Here is a 21,010-nt window from a genome sequence, read left to right on the forward strand (position 1 = left end):
TGCTTTATGAGAAAATCCACTTTGAAAAGCCACAACATTCTGAATAATCTCACAATAATTTAAGATGGTCTGCAGCAACAACAAAAAGCAGTAAATGGAGATTTTGTTGCAAATTGTGTTGCAATCCATGTTAGATTCTCAGTGATACACGTATCTTTATATCTGAGAAACATGCATATTGAAAAGCAAATAGTTGGATGAAAACAAGTCCCAGTGAATATTGATACAAAGTTTGACCTCCTGATTTCACTGGCAAAACTGGAAAAAGTGCTGCAATCACTGCATCAGAGAAGAACAATGCACTGAATGTACAGCAGTTTAAGACCTGCTATGGATGTAGTGTTTTAATGCAAAGCAGACACTGAATTTTTTTGTGTGATTAAGAGGCGTTTGGGGAAGGATGCAGCTGCATAAATGAAGAATATTCAGCTAAATGACTCAGGAGGTCACTGCTGCAGAAACAAGTTTTTATTTGGGTGGGAAGCCATTATATATTTGGTAAAAAAGCACTGAGACTCTTGATTTTCATTTAATTTGACTATAAAGACACTTCGAGCATGTCCAAAAGGAAGAATTGGTTCATACCCATAGAAACCATGATGTACTCCAGAGTGGAGAAAATTCTATTGGGAAATCCCAGCACAAATTCATTTGAATAAATAAGCTTTCCAAGAGAAATATATCAAAGTTTTAAATTTGTTGGTTGCCTAACTTAATTACAAGCCTCTAGATTATCCTTAAGTGGGAACTGCTCTTGTCCTTCTTGTGGTACCTGGTTGATTTTTTATGATACATCCAAACAGACATGGAAACATGAGTGTGATTGTCAGGATGCATCTCTAATCCAGTGGGTTGGATGTCCTCTTGGAAATCTGCTGCCTTGGGTTCTCAGTAATGAGATTTCCATGTGAAATCATGTCATCAGGAGAGGAAGACTACTTTCTCCTTCCCTCTTGCCACATGCAGTTAGCTGAGATATTAGTCCAGGGTATGGGAAACTTTAACTTGGTCCCTACATCCAACATGAGCTGTATGTCAAGATCCTGGAAAACAAGTCTTTGAAACCTTTGGGTTAATTCAGCCCAGCTGAGGTGATATGAGCTGTTCCCATCCCATGAGGCTGTTTTTTTTGGATTGCCATACAAAGGCAGGGCTGTGGGTCCTTAAGGCCAACCCTGGCTGCCACAGTGGCAGAGAAGAGCAGTGGCAGCTTGTGGGGGCTACTCTGCCCCTTTCACTGCTCTGCCAGGTGCTGAGGGTGCCTTGGCATCTCTGCTGCAGACAAAGCCTTGGCACTGAGTCCCCAGGAAGGTATGGTTGCAAGGACACAGGAGTACAGTGCCAGGCTTGCTGTACACTCCTAGTGGTGTGGCTTTGATAGAATATATCCCTGCCTGCATGGAGACTGTGTTTGGGCAAGGGGCATCTGCTGGGGAACAAAAAGCCACGTGCAGCTCAAGGCTCTTGGAAGTAATCACCAAGAACAGAAAAGCCATAGGTGCCTTGCTGTGCCTGCTGCTCTGACATCAACATCAGACAGGAAGATTCCACTATCAGTCCTTAAATAGGGACATGAGGAAGGTAGAAGCTCATCTCCCAGAAGAGTGCTCGATTAGTTCTCTTACTTCCCGAGAGATCAACTTCTGGTGATTATCTTCTCTACTGCTCTGGCTTTTTGATGTGGGATTGCAAAGATACTTCACATTAGCACTTGTGATATCTACATTGCTTTACAGACAGCATATTGTTTGTGAGATCTTTTAGTCAGACACGTTTTATTGAACAAAGAATGTAGCAATGTCATTATTTGTAACTAGATATTATGAAGAGTGTATGGGTACCAAGGAGAACATATTTCTAATGCAGATGCTGTGCCAAATCTTACAAGGTCTTAAAATTCCCTAGAAGTATTATTTCAAATCATCATTGTTTTCTGCCTTCATCAGTTCATGAAAGCTCAAAAGAGCCAACTAAATTTCTTTTGAAAGGAATTATAAATTCTGAAAAATCAATAAATACAACTGTATTCCCAGCAGAACATTTTTATACTGTGCTAGACAAGGATGAAGATGCATTTCCTGTAAACTTAGCTATGAAAAAGACAGCTCAGAGACTACAATTTAATTACTACAACATAACAAGACATCTGGGGAAAATGCTAGATTGCCAGCTTTTAAAAGTGTTTATAAAGTGATTTTACAGGAAAAAAAAAAAGAAGGAAAGGATTGATTTTTGTATAGGGTATTTTTTTCTACTAAGGAAGTTTAGATGTTTATGTAGAATGGAAAGTTTGTCAATATTTTAAAACAGGAAACAAAAAAAGATTTTAAACTAAAAGGCAGATATAACTCAGTAGAAGTATGCTGCTTCAGAAAAGCATATGTCCTTTCATAGCCAAGTATTTGTTCTTCCTTTATTGTATGGATGACATCTATAGCAGATTCTATAGCACAGTGTTTGTTAACATGAAGAACCAGCAGTTGAAATTATCACTCTCTTAGCCTTTGAAAAGTTTACAGAGCACTGAATTTATCATCAATGACATTTCTGTATAAATAGCATCTCTAATTTTTCTAACCTAATCATATATTCCATGTTCTTGCAGCATTTAATTTTATTATCAAAATAAGCAAACTAATCCTTGATCTTGTTTTCTCTTTAAATTCAGAAAGTCTTCTTTTTCATTGTTTTTTTTTAATGCTGGTGAAATTCCATTGAATTGATGGCAGCTACTCTGCTATAAAACTAATATAGTAAAGTAACAATCTTTTCTAATCAGCTTTTCTTTTATCACCTCAGATAAATAAGACTCTTTATAGAAATACCTGCTATTTTTTATGACAACTCCCCCTTGTCTAGTTTGTTGTTCAGAAGCTTTAGTAGATGTTTATCTAAAGTTGAACGTAATGGTTGTTCTCTCCTCATAGATAAATAAAAAGTCACAAATTTCCTTTATCCTCCAGATTCATGTCTGTTCCTCAAAATCTGCAGATACTTCCTGTCTTTACATCACACCCTAAAAGTAACTTTGGGAGATGAGTGTAACTGGTCAGTGTCACCAGCTCACCTTGCAAGAGCTGCCCAGGTCTTTGCAACACCAAAATCACAGACTTTAGTTATGAGAGGCCTTGTAAGAGGCACCAGTATGAAACAAATTTAGATTTATCCCACTGGTACAAAAGCTATTTAGATTTATTGCTCTAGGTGCCAACAGATCTTCAGCATTCCAATTCATGAATGAAGTGGCAGTCAACTGGCATTCAGAAGTGCTCCAGGTTTGTTGATTTTCCCATAATGGTGCCACGAGTGGACAGGAGGAAGGCACAAAGCTGAGACCCATGAGTCCATGAGATATTAAACTCCCATTCTCCATTCTTTACACCATGCTTTCTGGTGTCTGATGACCCAGTCATGTCCACAGAGATCCACAGCCACCACCAGGACCACATCAACAAGGGAAGCATGAATGATTTTGTTTCTACATTATAATGAATGTTATGTAATCTGGCGAAATCCCTCTATTGGTGTCATCAATAGCTATGAGAAATCAGAAACTATGACATTTTGATCATAGTTGCAGCCAACAACTCTCAGCTAAAAATGTGATGCACAAGGGGCAACAGTAGCTTGTCAAAACCTCTGCAGATTCTTGACTTGGAGACAATCAAGACTGTGTGTGTCATTGGGACACTGGGACCAAATCATACTGGATTTCCTGTCCATCAGTGGCTTTTGTCCTCACACAAGCAGCATTCCTAAGCAGCCAGTCATGAAAACCTCCTAGCAGCATTGTGACATCAAAGCAACACAAAGTAGCTTGAGTGTCCTGCTGAGTGAGGCAGCCAACCCTCTTGCCTGCCCAGATGCAGTTTTGGAAAGATCTGATACATTCCGTACTCACATGATATTCATTACTAATTCTGAGCACAATATAGCAAGTGTTACTCGGTGCTAGGGTGACTACATGTCCTGTACTGAGCACTGTAGTAAACAGAGTGTTATAATGGCCCTTTGGCAAGAGCTTGTGTCTCTCTCAGTGACAGTATCACCATTAAAGCTACGCCTGTAGGCCTAATCTTTCTAGCTGCTCTTTTTTAAGCCGGCAGTCTTTTCTGAAGTCCATTTTCCTTCCTTGCAATGTTATCATTTATTACTGACAAAGGGTGAAAAGCTCAAACATTTGCAAACAAATGTGGTAAGACAGTCCCTACCCTGAAGATAGCATCATTTACTTTGGATATAGATAAATTAATCATTTATTCTGAAGTTTTGGCTCCATTATCAAAACTTTATCCACCCTGGTGCTCAGTCATCAGTGCCAGACCTGTGTTATGGGAGCAGAACAAATCCCAGCCTGACCTGTGGGGCAGGCAGGGAGATCAGAGCAGTCCCAGCTCTGGTCAGGATCTGATCCCTGATTGCAATTCACACTGAAACTGCTTCTGTTTTAATATTCTCACCATCAGCCAAAAGGAACTGCTCTATGTACAAAATACTTGTTTTCCTAAAATCCGGCCACGCTGAACTGTTGATATGACCTTCTCTAAAAAAAAAAGGCGTTCTAAATAATTCAGACTTTGTAAGGAGCTAAGAGGGAAACACAGGTGAAACCTATTTTTTTAAACTTCAATATCAGCAAAGAAAGGTGCTTTTAGAGAAAAATAAAATAAACCTCCCTACAACCTTGTCATTCAAATGCTTTTTTTAGACAGCTGGCTTCACTTTCAAACATGTTTTATAATAAGAGCAAATAAACTCAAAAAATTTGATGTTTAAAAAATAACCCATCCAAAGTGCTTGGAGTTTTTTACATGCTTTCACATGTACTTTTGGTTGCTATAAACAGCAGGTTAGTGTCAACATGAGTTCCTCCTGTATGTTGCCCTTCTGAGTCCCCAGGAGGCAAAGGCACTTCATATCAGCCTTCCTGAAGGTCACATTTGCTCCTGCTCACACGTTCTGCAAATACAGAGCTTGGTTTCCTATCACTCAGGGCAGGGGCACTGGTAAATCATCAGAGGAGCTGTTATTACTCCAGCACCACACTGAGATTCACTCTCTCTGTGTCCTGACTAATCAAACTATGCACAAATTGTTTTCTGCTTTCAGCTACTGTGATCCCATTTGGACTTCCTGAACACTTGCAGGAGAATAAAATCAAATGTTATTTACTAGAAGGTTTGAACCCTTCTCCTGGACTCTGTGTGTTTGTGTAAAGGTTTTTTCATGCTTTTATCCTTCATGCCTTTGCCCTTTAATAATGTTCTACTTGTGACTGCCCAAATATGATGCTTTCACTGGGACTACACTGCTTGTCCAGAAGTTCAGCCTTTCAAATGGTACATACAAAGGCAAGAAGCGGTGCAACCCACAGGTGCAGTAGGAGCACCTGAAATTTTAGGCATGCATAAACTGAGGCCAGTGTTGGAGAGAACAGGTCCCACTCCTCACAGTAGCTGTACATTTACATACTCTGACAGGCTTCTGGCAGTAGGCAGCTGAAAATGATGAGCTGTCTCAACAGATTAAAATTAAATTCTATTGAAGAAAACAACATACAAAAATTATGTTTCTGTATAATCTCTGTGATTGAATGTTACTTGTTTCAAAGCTAATGCTTCTGTCACTTTCAATTACAGCTTTTGGAAGCTTTATTCTGCATCATTTAATCTCTTTAAATAACTCTCCTGTTCAGCTTTGTTGTAGGGATTGGCACACTTAGTATGAACATTGCACTGCTACTAACTCCTACAATAACATCGCTGGCTCTGATTTAGAATTACGTTAATCATATCTGCTCTCCCTATCAGGTCTGGAAATTGGAAAAAGGAACAAAATCAAATGGAGTCACATGCTGCAACTTCTTTACTGGTCAATTATATTGAGTAGGCTCATGTCAAATATCTGTGATAATCAGATGAAGATTTAATAATTTCTAAACAGTGACAGACATTTCTTGTCGGGGAATGATTTTCAAACCTTTTTTTTTTAAAAATTATTTGCTATTTTAAAAACTGAAGGGTTGAGCATTTTTCACTTGGTTTTTGCCATTTCCAAATTTTGAGACAAACACTGAAACTGAGTTAAATTTCAGTGAAGTTAAACAAATTACAGCTTGTTCAACTAGTTTGAAGCTCCTGACATAAATGAAGTTAAGACAAAGGTTCCTATATTTGTTGACAGAAGAACCTTTGAATCAAAATCAATATAAAAACTGATCTCCATGTCTACATTTGGCTGAATATTTTCCGTTATTTGTCTAAGGAAATTGGGATTTATGTGCAAAAAGGAAGCTACATTTGCAATTAATGAGCAAATGGAAGAAAGCGGGGGAGGGAGCTTTGCTAGCAGAAAAAAAAAAGAAAAGTTTTTTTCACCAAAGGCTGCTCTCCAAGGCAAGCTCTGCCACCTCGTGGGCTGCAGCCCTCTTACAGGGTAGAGCCCAGAGTTGGGGACAGGAGAACACAGTTGTACAGGGAGACCTGGGCCTGTTAAAAAACCCAAACGACCCACTATCTAAAATAAATTATAGGAAGAATTTCAATAACGTCACGGTTTTGAATCATAATTATTAAGATCAGTCTCTCACTGAAAAGGAAATCATGTCAACAGGATAGCAAGGTATATTGGTCTAACTGATTTTTCCAACCATAAATCCCGGATTGCAGCTTTTAAAGCAGCATTAGATATAGTGCAGATACTCAGTGTCAGTATTACTGGATCTATGCAAGTCCCAGCTCCCTGCTGCTGTGCTCCAGGCACGGGCCCTGGCACCCTGACCCAAAGCTACGTGAATCCATATAGACCCCAAAGCATCACAGGTTGCACCCTGGCAGGCAGAGAAAGGGGCAGTCCTAGCCCAGCTTCGTGACGCAGATATACCTCTTTTGTAGATGTTTGTTATTTTTTTCTAACAGAAGGTCACAGAACCATGCAAATCACTGTGTTTTTTCAGTTTGCTGACCTAAGCAGAAACCTGAATCAAGTTACAAACAGACAAAGAAAACTGATTCTCTCTTGTGAAATGAAGAGCTGGAAAAATAGTTTGGATCCACCCACAACACTTCTTTGACTTAAAAGAATAATCACTAAGCAGTTGAAAATACAAGCTTGGTGATTTCCAGATGAGATCATTATTCAGTGGATGTTCCTTTTCAGAAATGTTTTACTGCTCTGACTTTTCTTGGATTTTCAGGAAGCAATAAAATCAAGACAAAATAAGCAAATACTTTCCATGGCCCCCAGTTTTAGCATGTTCCTTAATCAACAGCTGTACTCAAGGAGCACAGACAGCTTTGGTCTATGACTTGGGATCCTGATTGTAACCTTCCCGGCTGGCAGCACCAAACGGGAAGGACTGGAGAAGTTTGGGGAGACCCCTTGTTGCACAGGGGTTTCAGTGTTACCTCAAACAACAATCTCATCTGGCGACATAAATATAGCAGTCACACTCACATATATGCTATTTTAGACATATCGACCCACCAACACTTTGTAGGTAACCTATCACTAGAGGAACAAACAGCTTTTTAATATTTAGATTAACCATTTAAACTGAAAAGCCATGAGAAATAAGGAAGAGGAGAATGTCCGTGAAAATGCCACATTTACAGGGACTAATCTTTTTATTACAGGGCTTCACTATTATTGCCTACACAAACATGCTCAGCTCTCAGAGGGAGTGGTTCCTTTCTCATTTCTCTGTGACAAAACTTTAAAAAAGAATGAGCTGGAAGAAAATTCTCAGATATATCCATACAGCTGTGACCATTTAGGGGTCATTTCCAAAGTATGTTGAAAATTTCAAATGTCAGGTGCTGTTTGGAATTGTAACAACTTCTTATAAGACAAACCTCTGAATTTTGAACACTTGAACAATGGCTAATGAAAACATGGAGCTAAAGGAGATATGCACAAAATGTATTACTCAATTTTGTTTCTTGAGTGACCAAGCACATAGACAATTTTGCCTGAATTACTGGATGTCACTGTAATAGAGTAAAAAAAAAAGTAAGGGGGAAAAAGTGTATTTCAACAGATCTTAAGCAGTATACTTGGAATGACATTTATCTATTATATATTTTAAATGATAAATTTAATATACTGAAGCATAAGAGATTCTAGGTGACTATTATAGCTGCTTTAGTGTTGAAGGCACATTCAATTTAACATTTAGTTAAAGGGTAGCAGTACATAAGGAAGATGTGATTCTCTTTCATTTATTGATGAATCATACTTCCTTGATGGGGGGCTGGAAACTAGCCACACTTCTGTGATGATACAAAAGTAGGAAACTCTATGTTTCTACTAAATATTTTTTAATGAGCAATGCTTTTTTAAAGAAAATAGTAATATGAATTCCCAAGGTAATGCAGATTTTCCTGTTAACTGTAGAGAGTTTACATGACACTTTGTTACATTTATTTTTATTTTTATTATTTTAATTTAATGGTATGATTGATGAGATAGTTTTGAGGGTGAAAAAGTGATGTAGGTAGGTAGCTTGGTTAAGGAATACAGATAATTGTTTACCATTAACCAGTGACAGCAAGAACAAGTCTCCTAAGTGATGGAGCAGAAAGTTAAAGATCTCCTGTAGGAGCTGACAAAACCTTACAATTTGATTTCAAGTGAAAAAAAAATCCTGAAGAAAGCCTTTTTCTTTCCTAGCACCAGTAGGAGAGCATTTATTATATATAGGACAGTTATATTTTTAATAAGCACTACACATTGTATTTGTAGTCACAGAGATTTAAACAAGGGACTGGCTCCCCATTTACATGGAAACAGCAGGAAATGGACTCTGCATTCGGTCACCAGTTGTGTGACTCCTCCTTTCCCACTTCAGAGGGACTGGCTGTCACTGGACCCTTTAAAACATGGCCAGTATTCATCATCATAACATCCATATTGTTATAGGATTATTTTAATCTTGGAAGCAGAAGCACACAGCAAGGCAGATTATTTGCATCTTTTCAGGCTGGTTAGGACCAAGAGCTACCTGGATCAACATTACTGAAATTCAACATCTCTATGGTGGTTTTAAAAATAATTTCATGGACTACCTTCCCTTGGTTGTTGACAAGAATCTACATCAGAAATCCGTCCCTGAATCATTTGAGTCTGATACCTTAGTCCAGAGAGAGGACAGCAGAGAAATACAGAAAAAGGCCTCAAGGGGCCCACAACACACTGCCTTCTCTGATTGTAGAGAGGGTTGATTCTGTTTGGCTTGGGGATGTGAGGCAATGCTTGCAAGAGGTTAAGTCAGGACCAGAAGAACACACACAGCTGAAGCCAGATTTGTATCACTTTACCTATGAGGAAATGACCTGAACATTTAGGGCAGTGCAATAAAATCTCCTGTTCTGTGGAGAAGTACTTAAATTTTTGTTAACATTTAAATTCTGCCACAGTAGGAAGCTTCTCGTGCAGCACATTATTCGTGTGTCAGCCATGATAATAAAACATCCACCTCCTGAATTTTTTTTATGAGCAATAATTTATTTTTACAATAAAAAAGCACTTTAGATTATTTTTAAACAAAAACAAACCTGTGAGTATATGAGTAGCAGCAGCTATAGCAGAAGGATCTAATTTGTTTTTCTCATCCAGAACCTCATGAAGTGTCATTTTTCTTTTTCACATCCCTGTGCTGTTCAAAGCACCAGTTTATAGAGCTTACAAATGCACTTTCCTTTGGAGTCTGGTATGTATTCTCCTGAGGGTCTCAGACAATTACAGTAAAAAATAGAAGCATCAATTGCAATATTTTTGCACAGCATGGCATTACTCCTGCTGAGGTTTTAATTTGCCCTGAGACTGCATATATCAGCAGATTTTCAAAATTGCATTATAAACTGATATTTCATTTGGCCTAAAATTCTGCTTAGTTTCCTGTTGTACCAAGGTTTCCCAGACACCAAAATCAGCGTGATTCCCAAGCTCACAGGAAAAGGAACTTGGGATTTAGGATTCAAGAGTAATTATGAAACCTTGCTAGTCTGGGGAAGCAGCAAGGGCCTAAAAACCTTCCTCTGCACATCACACTACCACTACCAGCACAAAGTGTCAGAGTTAGATACAAGACAATATTATATCCTGGCACAGAGGGGAAGAGAACAGGGGTGAAAACTAGTTGAATAAAGGGAATAAAAAAACTCCCACCTGTATTTCTGTACATTGCCTTTGCTATCTTGTCTAAGCCAGATTTTTCAAAGCCATCTCCTGTTCTCTGCAAAATGTGTGGGATTTTTACTCTACTTGCAGTGACATGTAGACCTCTTGAAATATCCTCCATTGTAATCAGTGGGAACAATTTAATTTACATAGATTTGAATTAGATTTCATCTTTGCATTTGCTTTTAATATAATAAAGAATCCCCAGCTGAGGGAGCTGGATTTGTTTAGTCTTGAGAAGAGGAGGCTCAGGAGGGACCTCATTGCTCTCTACAACTCCCTGAAAGGAGCTTGTAGTGACGTGGGGGCTGGTCTTTTGTGCCACACCTGCAGTGAGTAGACCAGAGGCAATGGCCTCAAACTGAGACAGGGGAGATTCAGATAAGATATTAGAAAAAAATATTTACTCTTAGGGGTGACAGGCATTGGAATAGTTTTCTGGAGAATGTGGTGGAGTTACCATTCCTGGATGGATTAGAGAGAGATTTGGATCTGCACTGGGTGATCTGGTTTAGTGACTTAGGGGTTACAGTGATACTGCTGGGTAGAATGGATGATTTTGTAGGTCTCTTGATGATTCTATGATTCTATAATTCTGTGTCATTAATGAAAACATTAAATAACCCTGGTCCCAGTACAGAACTCTGGGGGACAACACTGACATCCATCAGGACTTTGAGCCATTGGCCACTACCCTCTGGATGCAACCTTGCAAGCAATTCGTTATCCACTCAATAGTCTACCTACCAAATCCATCTCTCTTCAATTAGAGAGAAGGGTGCTGTGGGTGATGGTGTCAAAAGCTTAACAGAAGTTCAGATAGATAGTAGCTCTCTCCTTGTCCACTGATGTAGTCCCTCCATTGGAGAAGGCCACTAGGTTGGCTAAGCAGAACTTGCCCTTGGTGAAGCCATGCTGGCTGTCTCAAATCCCTTCCCTGTCCTCCATGTACCTTAGCACAGCTTGCAGAAGGATCTGTTCCATGACCTTCCCAGGCACAGAGGGGAAGCTCAGAGGTTACTGGTTCACAGGGTCCTCCTTTCTAACCTTTTAAAGATGGGTAAAACGTTTCCTATTTTCCAGTCACCGGGAACTTCATCTGACTGCCATGATTTCTCAAATATGATGGGGAATGGCTTGGAAATTACATCAGCCAATCCCCTCAGGATTCTGGAATGCAACTCAGCAGGTCCTATAGACTTATGAACAATCCTCAGGTGATCATGAACATGATCTTCTCTTACAGTCAGAAGCACTTTGCTCCCCCAAAACATAGTGTTTCCACCCAGTTTCAAACCACCTTTTATGATAGGCAAATGTGATAACCATGACACTGCAGAAACTCCTGCTCCAAATGAAACTCTGTCCAAATGAACCACTGTGTAATAGAAGTGATTTTAAAATCCAGGATTTCCTCATATGACATATAAACATATAAAAATCAAAGATTACATTCAGCCAGATCAAGAATAAAGCAACATTTAAATAGAACACAATTTGGAACAAAACAAATAATCAGTCCTAACAGCAGATATACATTAATTTAAAATAATAATAATAAAAAAAAATCTGTTATCACTTCCTTAACTCTTATATCCTGCTGAATACCTTCCAAATATTTCTATAGAAACTTGTAACTTTGACAATGCTGACGAAGTGCAAATTTTGCTAATTACATCTGCCCTCCTCCTTGGCAATCCTAACAAAGATGACTGAATTGCAGAATAACTTATTCTAGCATGCCTGTGTATTTCTTAGTTACCTACAAAATAATTCCAAGGCTTAAAAAACATAAGAGTCTAAATTAGAAAGACAGCAGATCAACAGATAAAATCTTGTTTCAATCTCTGATCAACATCTGACATTGCAAGATAAAAAAACCCTTTTCTTAACCACCCACCTATTTATCAGTTACTGCATGGGAAGAATGATTCTTTCTGATCTTTTTGGGCAATATGCTTACTCTTTGATATATAGGATATAAGTAGCTTTTTTTTTTTACCTTTTAAATCAATTAAATGGATAATAATTAAGTTTACATGAATAATTAATCAACAGTGTTTGATTGTTGGAAACAAAAAACTTTTGGACAATCCCTTATTCTGAAGCCAAGATGACTGACACTAGTGTGTACAACAAGGGAACAGAATGCATGTTGCTATATTGATGAATGATGTCAAGAACCTGCACCATATGGCATTCAATGATAAACACAAGTTGCAAAACCAAAAGGGAGAGGAAAGCAATGACGCTTTACCTGAGGGTGCTTCTATAATGTTTAGCAGAACAGCTGGATTGCCCAAGAATGAATACTCCATTATATTACTAAACATATTGCAACATCAGTAAGATTTTAAATCTAGTAAATCAAAGTTCCTTTGTACATTATAGATAAAATCCTGAACCTATGGAAATCAAGAGCAAAATAACTATTTCCTTCACTTTGATAAAAATCCCTCCCATTTCTATATTGATTTAATAATTAAAACTTTTGATAGTACCATAAACTTTAATTGGATCATCTTTTAAATTTGCTTATCTGACTTTTCTCAGGGGTTCTCTGATTACAGATACAGGATGGTTTTCACATGATCAGTGAAGCTCATCAGCAGCCTTCTGAAGTCAGTGGAAGGTCTCAGAACTGTTTTGACAATCACCAATTTGATAAAACCAAGTTTCCTGAAATAATAATATACCTCCTAGAACAAGATGAAGACTTTAGATGTGTATTAAAAATACATGAAAATTTCTATTAGAAACAGAAGCAAATTTTGTTTGTATATATAGCATTAACAAGATTTAGATAAGGCACAGCATGCAAGATAAACGCAGTGATATGGTCCTGAATGTATTTCATGTCTATGTCTTTGTCTTTTTACAGTCTTAAACATCTAGTGCCTATATAAGCTTGTGAGTTCACACTTGTATCTATGTGCAAATGAATTTTCCTCTGTGATACTGCTATAACTCATTTACCCATATCATGTTCTCTCCCTGTTGTTTATTAGCACCATTTGTTATGTCGCATTTAAAATTAGATTGGGAGATATTTGGGGGAGGAATCATTAGCAGGTTGCAATCAGAACTCTAATTATGCTGGTACTGGAGGGTGTTGAGGAACCCATAGCTGAGTGAACAGATGTACTCATTTTTAATAGGGGAAGTCATGTCATAGTAAATTACAGCTCTATTTTCTAGATATGGGCTTGTTGAAGGATTTGAAGGTAAAAAGTGGTGGCAGAGCTGAAATTGAAAAGCTGTGACATATCTGACACGCTAAGTGCAGACACTTCATGCTGCTGCTCAGACACTGCACACTGATGCAGAATGCAAATAGGCCCAAGACTTCTTCCACTGGCTACCAAAAAAGCTTTAGAAAGGCAGACTTTCTGGAACAGATAAACAAAGTGCTGACAGGAAAAGTTACAAGAGAAAGGAGGGTTTATTGCCTGGCAGTGTTAAAGAATTACAGCAGCTTTTTCTGGGGGGAAGATAATTTACAAGCAAAGGCACTAATGGCCTAAAAAGTGAAATTTCTGCTTCCTAGAAGAAATAGTCTGCTCTGGCTGAGTGGAAGAATGGCAGAAAAGTTAAAGAGGAGAATACTAAGCTAAGCAGGAAGCTTATGATGAGAAAACACCCGAGGTCTGCAGGTGCTGAAAAAATACATTACTTGATCCTGTCTGGACTAAATCCCCACAGAAAGCAATGGAAAAAAAAATGAGCAGTCCGAGCAGCAGACTCTATATGTCTTGAGTTCACTGGATGCATGCACAGTGACGGAGGTGAGACAGAAGATAAATATGGGAGAGCACTCAGCTGGACCAGACAACTCCAGCTCAGTATCCTGTCTCTGACAGCAGTCACAGAAGGTACAGAGGACAGAGTATGTAAGTGGGGCAAATATAGAGCGGTAATTTCCCTCAACATTCTCCCAAACTTCAACAATGCTGTTTTAGGAGCTCTCTGTGCCAGATGTAACTTCCACAAAGCCAGTAAACACTGCAGCTTTTTCTTCTGTGAGTTTATGTGACCCTAAACTTCTGTAAACTTTTAGCCTCCCCAGTATCCTGTGTCAAGGACTTCTAAAACTATGACCTGTGTGAAGAACCACAGTCTTCTTGTTTTGAACCTTTGAAAGCGCTACTTTGAGTTTGTGCCCCTTAGTTCCCAGAAGCAACATAAGCAGTTTGCTTGCTGTGCTGAAGGTTTTTCAGGAGCCCATCAGCAGAGCAGGCTGGCCATTGCATACCTGGCTGCTAAGACCAGCAAGCCATATGAGGCTCATGTTCCTTTACATTGGAAAGTGACAGAGGCCAAAGCAAGTGTGTAAGCACTATAACCCTGCTCATTCATACTCAGCAAGACTAAGCATGTTCCTTGGCATCATTTTGGCCCATTCTAATACTTCCTAAGCCAATGCCAAGGCACACTCTTGAGGACAGCATGTGCTGTTTCTAACAGGCAGCACAAAACGACTGCAACACATCCAACTTCCTTCATGCTATGCCCTCCCCCCCCCCCAGCACTGCCCTAGCAGGCCCTTCATACTCCAAAACAAGCCATATGCACTTATGTCATGCCCCAGGATAGACATATGTTCACCTCATACTATGAAAACCTTACTCTGGTGAGAGGCAACTCAACCCAAAATTCAGCATGTCCCATGGATGGGAACAAACATTTTGGTGTCTTCCTCCCTAACCTTTGGTGACAGCTCATCTAATTTACTGAGAGTGGCCATTCTCTGCTTTTATTTACTACTACAGGTTTTTGTCGTGATTAGCAAGAAAAGGTCACTTGCACAAATAGAACTCTACAAGTTTATGTACCCTTCCAGACATGATCTGCAGGTAGTATGTCTAGAGCACTCCAGCGGAACTCATTGGCCAGGTCCAAAGAATAGTAGTGGCAGCCAAAGAGGCAAGATACACTGGTCTTGTTCTTGACCTCTTTCCTATCAAGCAGCCTATTAACTTATCCTAAAAGTACAAAGAATTTATCACAATTCTGACCTCTGATACAGATGTCTAATTAGCCATCACACAAAGATATTTGGGACTGAAAAAGGGAATGACACCTAAGTGCAGAGGACATACCAAAACAAAAAACAGCTTCCAGAAAGGAAAAATCTGTAGGAGGCAGAAAAAGTGACAGTGTGCTTTGAATGCTACTCAGAGCCACAGTATCCCTATAAACAACTGACTTATATAAATTGGAAGGTCCTTCATTAGATAATTTTAAAAATATATCAGTTGTTAGCCTATGCATTTTTCTATTGCAAACAGTGCAGTCACATATGTGCAGCTAGAAAATAATCCATAAATTTTAACTGCTGCATCTCCAAAGGATGGACTTAATGGTTCTTCAAGGCCTGCATACGTTGTTGGTTTAAGGTGGTTCTTCCAGATGAGAAACATCTGAGGCAAAACAAAATAAGAGCACAGCTTTGTCATGAGTACAGCAAATCATTCATATGAACTTAATTCTACTTGCACTAAAGCTTGAAAAGAGGCTCTTCACAGAGTTGAAAATGAATTTTCACTGTAAGGAAGTGTAAATTCAGACTGATACCTGAAGAAGTGGAAGGACAAAATAGATGAAGAGAACAAAAGCAAAATATTTAATCTACGTCTTCTTTTCCTTAAATTCAAAAGCATAATAGACTGTTCCTCAAGGTGTGCTTAGCATTTAGGGCTGGGTTCTGCATTGCCAACTTTAAAAAAACACACTAAATTTTAAAGTGTCCTTGTGTAAGAAATATAAGAACCAGAGGAATGATCAGAAAACCTCATGATACTGGTTTTTGTTTAACAAAAAGAAAAGCAGCAGTTTTGTCACTATAGTGTTGTAATGCTGAAGAACAGAAAGTCAATCACTTAATCTCTGCTGGTAAAACCCTCCAGCACCAGGAGCTCTGGGACTGTGGTTCATTCCCATTCACATCAATAGCAATACAGCTGTAGAAAGACCTATCAATACTAATAGCTTTTTATAGTGTGTATTGCTCTGTGGTAATTTTCCAAGACCTCAACTAGGCAATAGTGTTATGTGGACAAGTCTGCTGTTACCAAAGGTGGATATATTTGTGGTAAACATTTTTCAAACTAAATTTCTACTCCAGATTTCCTTTGTCATTGTGTATTGGATATTTTAATGTATAAAACCAAGAAGTGTAGCATGATGTAGCTTGTTATGTTGTTATGGATGTGTTTATAACAGACACACATTTACAGTGAGGATATGTGAATACACTGCTGTTAAGATTCCACCTAACAGGGAATGAACAGGGCTGGCCTCAGAATTAGCTAATAAATCTGAGTAAACCTCTGATGACTGAGTGACATCAAAACAAAACTTGAAAGATTAGCAAAATTTATGGAAACTGAAGTTGAACATAAGATGAAAGCTCTTTTGAAAATGGAGAGTCTCTGGAGAAAACTAGGAAATTCAAAAGCTTTGGTATGCCCATTGATTCTACAAAAATGTAATTACTCTTCAAGGGAAAAGACAAATTAGGAGACATGAGCAAGACTGCTGTGGCCAGAATAAAAGAGATTCTACAAGTGTAAGTTGTTGATTTTATAGGAGATGAAATTATGATACCCAAGATGCGAAATATTACTGTGTTCATGAAATGTAGTATGTGCTATAGAACCTTTGAGTTTCAGTAAATGTATGAAAACCATGATTAGGAGAAACAATGTGGTTTGCCAGCAGCACAGGACAGACACAGGTTTGGGTAACATTGTTTTCTAGCAACTTACTTTATAGGAATTCAAGAGAAATCTGATTTTTACATACCACATTTATTGCCATCTTTGGATATACACCAAGATGTGTTCAGAGGTGCCTACACTTAATTTATTTATTAAATTTTAATTTAACTATTTATTAAAACTTAAATTAAAAAAAGGTATCAAAATTTAGAAATCTAGAAACCACTTATTATCCTTGCCACATTAGTTAAGATGTAACAGGCAAAGATATCTATGGTGCAACCTTTTTCCTCTACACTCATCTAATTTTTTGCAAAAGTGCATTAATTGTCATTGGTTTTTTCATTGTAAAAGTAACTCAGGTCAATAAAAAAAATCTAGTTCAAGTCCTGATGAGAATGGAAGCAAAATACCTACATTTAGAAATAATCCTTAGGCCACTGTCCATGACATTTACCCTTATCTAGAAAAAGACAAAAAACATCATATGTCAACATCTTCACAAAACTGATTTCTAATTACAGGACAAGCACCACATTTCTTTATATATTTAAATATCTGACAGCATGTCATTCTTTACAGATCCTATGGACTAGTTTCCATAAGGTACTTATGTGTCTTATGTAGAACACCCCAGAAAAGAATGCTGAATATTTCTTAACTCACTGAGTCACGTTTAGAACACTTTCAGGAGACTTAAGTTCAAATCTGCAATCCTTAATGGACAAGAGCTTCCTTTCTGTTCCAGTTCTGTTATCGCAAAAATGCAGGCTGGTGGAAACTGAAGAACATAAATGTGTGTTTTAGTCAGTGACCTTATAAATCTCTGGGGGAAAGACCCAAAATACACATGAAAATAGCCAACGGTTTTTAACAACACCTTCAGTAGAAAAATGGGCATGTATTCAACATAGCTGAGGTTCATCTGAAGAATGGATCTGTGATTCTACATGTCCCCAGACACATGTTTGAATTTATGTTCAGGCTATTTGAACAATGTTAACAGCCTCCTTATGTTTCTCTATTATGATTAACTATGCTGCTGTAAATCTTGCTTTACACATGTAGCTGGACAATTCTTACTGTTGGGAGAAAAAAGGGGTCTTAGGTTTGCACAGCTATGCACAATTGAGGCCACAGAGGGCTTAAGAACAGCAAGACATATCTCACCTTTTTTTCTTGGTTTCTCCAAGTAAATTAGAGACTGGGGAAGCTGAGAAGTGTCTGGTTCTTAGCAGCAGGGTTTGGAACATGAAGGAGTACTGATTACATCAGAACAAGTGCCCTGGGTGGTTTTGTTGTGTTTTTTTTTTTTTTTTACACGCCTAATTATTTTCATCTTTATGAAAGGGCTTTTTAAAATCTTTTCCAGATGGACAAATGTAAAAAAAACTTTATGGTAATGACTGATGCACAGGATGTATCCTCTAATTAAATATTAACTCCATAGCCTTTTCCAGAATACACTTTTAATGGTTGTAAAGAAGTATTTTACACCTTTTTTGTCTCATCCTTGCATGGAAAACTTCTATAAGGTTTCTATTACTTTAATATTCCAGATTAAATAAAGGATTGTCAGATAAACCATCAGACTCCTGAAGAAAAAGGATTTCTTGGTTTTACTTCTCTTATAATGAAGCAGCTTCTTTGCTGCTGCCAATCTATATGAGATAGGCTTATTTTAGATTTTTATTTGGCTATCACCATTAGTTGTTTTTTCCACTGTCAAATTCAATATGCGTGACATCAGCATGTCACCAGTAGAACAGATGTCACTTTATTATGGTGTTTTTTTCAAATTAGTAATCTAGTCTTCCTTGCTGTACTACAATTTACTTGGAGCAATATAGGTGCTCTGATGAGGACAGGGGACATAACCTAGAGTGACAGCCAACAGAGTGGCAGTGATCTGCTGAAATACTTGAAACTGAAAAGAAAAACCTATCTCAGTCAGATAAGCAGCCTGAAGGATCAAAAGATGCCAGAAAGTTTTCTGTTTGAAAAATACAGGTCATTGTACAGCAAAATGGTACTTGGACATTTTAATGGCTTACTTGGTTTGCTAGCACCAATCATGCTGTAAATATATTTTGGAGGTCAGTGTAACAACTATCTAATTTGTTCTAATGCTTCAATAATTAGTCTAAAGCCAGTTTAAATATATATATATATATATATATATACACACACACACACACACACACACATATATATATTTAGACACAGGACACAGATATTACAGTTTTGCTTCAATTTGGGTATAAGATGGAGCTTCTCTTACAGTACCTGACATTGTGTCACTTTCTGATAACGTGGCTGCTGGTAGTAAGGGGCTTAAAATGCCATTTGTGGTTAAAATCTCTATTTTCAGATACATTGTCTAGTTTATTCATGCAGAGAAGTCATCTTACCTTTTGACCTTTCTGCTGGACTGAACAGAATGAGTGAAGACATATTCTAAAAGCCTTTGTGTTTGAGTGAATTGTGACTGCAACTGAAATTGCCAGAGTCTCCTGTATTATTCACATTAATTTATTTGTAATACACTTGGCCAAAGCATTCCATTTTAGATAGTTATTTCATTTTGTTTAGATTTATAGTGAAGTTAAAAAATTAATGAAGCAGAAAATCAAAACATTGTAGACCATCTTAATCAGATGTAAAGTTCCACAACTGCAATGCTTCATGCAGTCACAGGTCTTAAAATGACAAGATTTTTACTTAACAAATTAATTTTGCTCATTTGCCTAATTACTTTATATAGCACAAAATAACTGAAAGTTTAGGTATAAGCCCATACTTAAATGCATTGCAGAGGTAGGGCACAATTTCCAAGATTTTCTATGCAGTATAAGAAGAAATCTTATGGAATTTTAATAATAAATAGAGCTAATAATAAAAAGGGCCTTGGGCTTTTCAGACATGCTATGTCTTCACGGCTTGATCTCTTCAGAAGCTGAAAGTATCTAAGAGACCACTCTCCCTTATGTCTGACCTCATGCAAAAAGGATTTGTTTCCACTGGTACTTTAAAAACCTGGAATACCTGTCAGAGCACTTGCTGGAAGCTGGTATGAGTTAGCAAAAGCTCTCTGGGGGCTGGAAAAACTGTGTAGGTTATAAGGAGTCATCAAGAAGTTGCAATTAAGTGACATTGATAGACACAAGAAGAGCAGCACATCATTCAGAAATTATTAAAAAGTCAGGCAAATGAGCTAGGGATCTGGAAAAGCATAAAAAGGCAAGTAATAAATACAGCTAACCAAAGAGAATACCAAATAAATTAATGTTCAAATTCAGAGATTACTTTGAGGAGCAGTAGGTACGAAGCAGAGAGAACAGCCATGCATTGAGAAACACTGTGGACCCCAAAATGTAAATGTAGCAAATGGCAAAGGAACAGGAGGTCCTGCCCTGCTTGGTAGAAGCACTGGGTAGGATATTTCTACAACTTTCACAGGCTCCGTCATGGCACAGGGCAGTGCTGACAAAGAAGTACCAAGAGAATCACAGCATCAACTGGACTGGAAAAGACCTCTGAGATCATTGAGTCCAACCTATGACCCAACACCCCCTTGTCCACCAGACCACGGTACTAAGTGCCACATCCAGTCCTTCCCTACACACCTCCAAGATCAGTGATTCCACCAGTCTCTGGGTAGTCCATTTCAGTGTCTAATTACCCTTTCTGTGAAGAATTTCTTTATAATGTCCAACCTAAATCTGTCCTGGTGCAGCTTAAAATTGTGTCCTCTTGTCCTGCTGCTGGATGCCTGGGAGAAGCTGACTCCCACTTGGCTACACTCTTCTGTCAGGGAGTTGTAGAATTTGCTAATTTGCTAAATCTGCAAATAAAACTGATTAATGAATGTAGGTGAGAGCAGTAATGTAACTATTTCAGACAGGCAGGTAACATGGTATCGATGAAAAGTGCTCTACTCCCTTGTGCTCCCAGCAGTTTTTTGTGATCTTCATGAGTAACTCGAATGTCTAGGTTAGAGTAGCCATTACCTGCATTATGCTTTCTGACTGTGTGAATAAATGTGCACACAGACCTGATAAAATATGAACAGCCACATGAACATTTAATCTACTTTTTTTTTTTCCTCACAG

The sequence above is a fragment of the Chamaea fasciata genome, unplaced genomic scaffold, assembly GCF_029207755.1.
Source record: "Chamaea fasciata isolate MVZ Bird 193981 ecotype frontalis unplaced genomic scaffold, bChaFas1.0.hap1 SCAF_2, whole genome shotgun sequence".
NCBI lineage: Eukaryota > Metazoa > Chordata > Aves > Passeriformes > Sylviidae > Chamaea > Chamaea fasciata.